We start from the raw sequence: 6,000 nt of genomic DNA on the forward strand, positions 1-6,000 counted from the left end.
TATTGCCCATCCCTAGTTGCCCTTGAGGAAGTGGTGGTGAGCTGCCTTCTTGAACCGCTGCAGTCCATGTGCTGTTAGGGAGGGAGTTCCAGGATTTTGACCCAGCAACAATGAAGGAACGACAATATATTTCCACGTCAGGATGGTGAGTTACTTTAAGGGGAGCCTCCAGGTGGTGGTATTCCCATCTATCTGCTGCCCTTGTCCTTCTAGGTGGTGGTGGTCATGGGTTTGGAAGGTGCTGTTTAAGGAGCCTTGGTGAGTTGCTGCAGTGCATCTTGTAGATAGTACACACTGCAGCTGCTGTGTGTCGGTGGTGGAGGGAGTGAATATTTGTGGATGTGATGCCAATCAAGTGGGCTGCTTTGTCATGGACGCTGTCCAGCTTCTTGAGTGTTATGAGAGCTGCACTCATCCAGGCAAGTGTGGAGTATTCCATCACACTCCTGACTTGCACCACGTAGATGGTGGACAGGCTTTGGGGAGTCAGGAGGTGAGTTACTTGTCGCACGATTCCTAGCCTCTGACCTGCTCTTGTAGCCAGAGTATTTATATGGTTAGTCCAGTTCAGTTTCTGGTCAATGGTAACCCCCAGGTTGTTGATAGTGAGGGATTCAATGATGGTAATGCCATTGAACATCAAGGGGTGATGGTTGGATTCTCTCTTGTTGGAGATGGTCATTACCAGGCACTTGTGTGGCATGAATGTTACTTGCCACTTGTCAGCCCAAGCCTGGATATTGTCCAGGTCTTGCTGCATTTGGACATGGACTGCTTCAGTATCTGAGGAGTCGCAAATGGTGCTGAATATTGTGCAATCATCAGTGAATATCCCCACTTCTGACCTTACGATGGAAGGAAGGTCATTGATGAAGCAGCTGAAGATGGTTGGGCCTAGGACACTACCCTGAGGAACTCCTGCAGTGATGTCCTGGAGCTGGGATGACTGACCTCCAACAACCACAACCATCTTCCTTTGTGCTAGGTATGACTCCAACCAGTGGAGAGTTTTCCCCCTGATTCCCATTGACTCCAGTTTTGCTAGGGCTCCTTAATGCCAGACTTCGTCAAATACTGTCTTGATGCCAAGGGTAGTCACTCTCACCTCAGGAGTTCAGCTCTTTTGTCCATTTTTGATCCAAGGCTGTAATGAGGTCAGGAGCTGAATGGCCCTGGCAGAACCCAAACTGGGCATCAGTGAGCAGGTTATTTCTACGCAAGTGCCGCTTGATAGCACTAATGATGACCCCTTCCATTACTCTACTGATGATCGAGAGTAGACTAATGGGCAGTAATTCGCCTGGTTGGATTTGTCCTGCTTTTTGTGTACAGGACATACCTGGGCAATTTTCCACATAGCCGGGTAGATGCCAGTGTTGTAGCTGTACTGGAGCAGCATGGCTAGGGGTGTGGAAAGTTCTGGAATACAAGTCTTTAGTACTATTGCCGGAATATTGTCAGGACCGACAGCCTTTGCAATATCCAGTGCCTTGAGCCATTTCTTGATATCACGTGGAGTGAATTGAATTGGCTGTAGACTGGCATCTGTGATACTGGGGACCTCTGGAGGAGACCGAGATGGATCATCCACTCGGCACTTCTGGCTGAAGATGGTTGCGAATGCTTCAGCCTCATCTTTTGCACTGCTGTGCTGGGCTCCTTCATCATTGAGGATGGGGATATTTGTGGAGCTGCCTCCTCCAGCGAGTTATTTAATTGTCCACCACCATTCACAACTGCAGAGCTTAGATCTGATCCGTTGATTGAGTGATTGCTTAGCTCTGATTATCACTTGCTGCTTATGCTGTTTGGCACGCAAGTAGTCCTGTGTTATAGCTTCACCAGGTTGACACCTCATTTTTAGGTGTGCCTGGTGCTATTCCTGGCATGCCCTCCTGCACTCTTCATTGAACTAGGGCTGATCCCCTGGTTTGATGGTTTTGCCCCATGGTCTTGCTATCTTGACTCCATTCTCTCTCCCCTTGTCCAGTCTCTTCCCACCTACATCCTCGATTCCTCTGATGCCCTACATCATATCAACAATTTCCAGTTCCCTGGCCCTAACCGTTGCCTCTTCACCATGGATGTCCAATCCCTCTACACCTCCATCCCCCACCAGGATGGTCTGAGGGCTCTCTGCTTCTTCCTTGAACAGAGGCCCAAACAATCCACCACCACTCTCCTCCATCTGGCTGAACTTGTGTTCTCACTGAACAATTTCTCCTTAAACTGGTCTCACTTCCTCCAAATAAAAGGTGTGGCTATGGGTACCCACATGGGCCCCAGTTATGCCTGTCTCTTTACGGGGTATGTGGAACATTCCTTGTTCCAGTCCTACTCAGGCCCCCTCCCACAACTCTTTCTCCTGTACATCGATAACCTGTTTCGGTGCCGCTTCATGCACTCATCTGGACCTGGAAAAATTTATCAATTTTGCTTCCGATTTCCACCCCTCCATCACTTTCACATGGTCCATCTCCAACACCTCCCCTCCCTTCCTTGGCCTCTCTGTCTCAATTTCTGGTGATAGACTGTATGCCTATATTCATTACAAGCCCACCGACTCCTACAGCTCCTCTCACCCTGCTTCCTGTAAGGTATCCATCCCATTGTCTCGGTTCCTTCGCCTCCATCGTTTCTGCTCCAATGATGCCACTTTCCAAAACAGTGCTTCTGACATGTTGTCTTCCTTCCTTAACTGAGGTTTCCCACCCACTGTGGTTGACAGGGCCCTCAACTGTGTCCGACCCATCTCCCGCGCCTCTGCCCTCACACCTTCCTCTCCCTCCCAGGACCATGATAGGGTCCCTCCCCTTGTCCTCATTTTTCACCCCACCAGCTTCCGCATTCAAAGGATCATCCCACCACCATTTCTGCCAACTCCAGCATGATGCCACCACCAAACAGATCTTCCCTCCCCCACCCCCCGGTTGGCATTCCATAGGGGCCGTTCCCTCTGGGACACCCTGGCTCACTCCTCCATCACCCCCAACAACTCATCCCCCTCCCACGGCACCTTCCCATATAATCACAGAAGGTGTAACACCTGCCCCTTTACTTGCCCCCTCCTCACCATCCAAGGGCCCAAACACTCCTTTCAAGTGAAACAGCGCTTCACTTGCACTTCCCTCAATTTGGTCTACTGCATTTGCTGCTCCCAATGCGGTTTCCTCTACATTGGAGAGACCAAACACAGGCTGGGTGACTGCTTTGCGGAACACCTTCGGTCTGTCCACAGGCATGACCCAGATCTTCCTGTTGCTTGCCATTTCAACACACCACCCTGCTCTCATGCCCACATGTCTGTCCTTGGTCTGCTGCAATGTTCCAGTGAAGCCCAACGCAAACTGGAGGAACAACACCTCATCTTCCGATTAGGCACTTTACAGTCTTCCAGACTTAACATCAAATCAAAAACTTCAGACCATGAGCACTCTCCTCCATCCCCAACCCTTTTTGATTCCCTCCCCCTTTTTTCTATATTCGTTTTTATTTATTTATTTCCCCCCCGCTTATTTTCATTATTGTTATTTTTAAAATTTATTTCCATTTTTATTCATTGTTTTATCCCCAGCTTTTAGCCTTTTCGCTCTTTTTTCCCACCACCATCCCCTCTCCCCACCCCACCCCCACTATGGCCATCCGTCACTTTCCAGAGTGTTTACCCTAGCCCTGCCATTATCACATTCTGCTTTCCACTCTTAATGCCACCATTAGCACCTCCTTTAGCCAGTGCTATTGCCATTAACAGCCCTTTGACCTTTAGTTTATGACATCGTTTGCAATCTCTCCTTTGCCTCCACCTATCACTGGCCTTCTATCCAGCTTCACCTGTTCATTTCACCACATTTCTACTTCCTTTTGGCTCTGAAGAGGAGTCATATGGGCTCGAAATGTTAACTTTGTCTTTCTCTCCACAGATGCTGTCATTTTTGCCAACTCCAGCATGATGCCACCACCAAACAGATCTTCCCTCCCCCACCCCCCCGGTTGGCATTCCGTAGGGGCCGTTTCCTCTGGGACACCCTGGCTCACTCCTCCATCACCCCCAACAACTCATTCCCCCTCCCGTGGCACCTTCCCATATAATCGCAGAAGGTGTAACACCTGTGCCTTTACTTCCACCCCTCCTCACCATCTGAGTTTTACCAGTATTTTTTTGTTTTTGTTTCAGATTTCCAGCATCCACAGTATTTTGACATTATTATAGAAAAAAATAAGAGTTGGAGACACTTAAGGATTCTGTGGTTTGGATCAATTTGGGACAACATTCTCTTTTAGTTAATGTATTCACAGACTGACATAGAAAAGATCATGGGAACCTATGCTCTTCTAAATAAAGTTAAAACAAAGCTTTACAGGTTACAGATGTGCATTTACTATGCTGTGGGGCACACGTGATGTTGCTATTGTTATAGCTCTTGGTTTTGTCCAGAGACATAACTGAATAAATTGCATTATGTTGTTAAACTATATGTTGGTATTATTCAAATTATTGAGGTTGTAACTCACTCATTGCCAGCATGAAGCATGCACAGCTTAGCTGCAGGATGAATCTCTTTCAAAACTGGGCTAACAATGTAACTTAAGCAAAACCACACATCACTTGCTAATCTCTAGCAATGATGCATTTACATTTCCTCATGGCCATTTTGAGTGAGATGTCAATTGTTGCTGAATTGAGACCTAATTTGTGAGGTGGACATCCTTCCATAAAGTCTGTGACTTCCAGACTTATTTCACTTATGATCTTTATAACTGGCAGAAAGAGGCATTCATCCTATCAGCTGCCGCAGCATTTGAGATGGTGTGTCAATCAGTAAATGTGCTTCTATATTGCACTATTAAAATGTTTCATTAGCTTATAGTTACATGTAAACAAAAACTAGGGTGTTGCTCCTATTCCCTGATCCATAATATGTTGGTTAGAATATGAGCGCCACAATAATTGGAATTACATTGAATTAAATTTATTTAACTTTTAATTTTAATGCTAGGAGGAACTTAATGGACTTAAAATGGATATGGAATACTTTTTCAAAGTCATTTGATAACAATTTACAGATTTCAGTAAGCAAATCTATACCAAGGCAGCAGATGGTATTCACTAACTGTGTTATAAATTTGTCCAAAAATCAGCATTTATAACCACCTCCGCTCTCATTTCCCTCATGTATTGGTCTTTTTTGATTTATAGAGGCTAGCTTTCATGGTGATTTAACATTTCCTGCCACCGCCCCCCTACCCCTTTAAAACATTTTTTTCCTCTCTTCTTCATTCAGGCACCTCGTGCCATACAAGGCTAGTTGGACATACGTTCTGGTCTCTTCTGTGGTCATCGATGAGATGACCACTAGAAAGTACCAAAAGCAGTTTCGGGTGATATATCCTCTTGATTTTGCCCAAGCCCCTCTAATAGCATGTTTAAGACCTAAAAACAAAACCCTGCCTTATGGAGTTGTTGAGGCAAAGAATCCAGTCTCTGGTATTTTGCGGTGGTACAATGTCTTGAAGCTTTGTACCATCGTATGGCTGTGTACAAATGAAATGCAGCAACAGAAACATTTGCATGTGTAAATCTGCAAAGTTATAATTTAATCATGTCAAAAAGACATTAGGCAAATCACATGATCTCATCCTTCTTCATATTTGTTTACCCAATTTGGTTCAGGCAGAGACCTAAGGAAAAGTGGATAATTATTTTAAGCAGATGGAGGCACAGGGGTGCCTGGACAGAACAGGGCAGTGGAATTAGTTTTGAATTGCTCTAGTAAAGAGCCAGCACAGCTATGATTGGCCAAATTGTGTTGTGAACTGCTCAAGGGGAGATTAACTGGTACCTCTCATGAGATGTCTCAGATGTTATCATTCCTATAAATGCCAGCTTAAGTCAGTGGTGGCATTCACACCTTTCATTCAGAAGGTTGTGTATTTAAAACCCACTCCTAGGACTGAACACAGAATTTAGGCTAACACTGCTTTGCCAGAGGTACGCTGTCT

The sequence above is a fragment of the Cetorhinus maximus genome, chromosome 9 (assembly GCF_964194155.1).
Source record: "Cetorhinus maximus chromosome 9, sCetMax3.hap1.1, whole genome shotgun sequence".
NCBI lineage: Eukaryota > Metazoa > Chordata > Chondrichthyes > Lamniformes > Cetorhinidae > Cetorhinus > Cetorhinus maximus.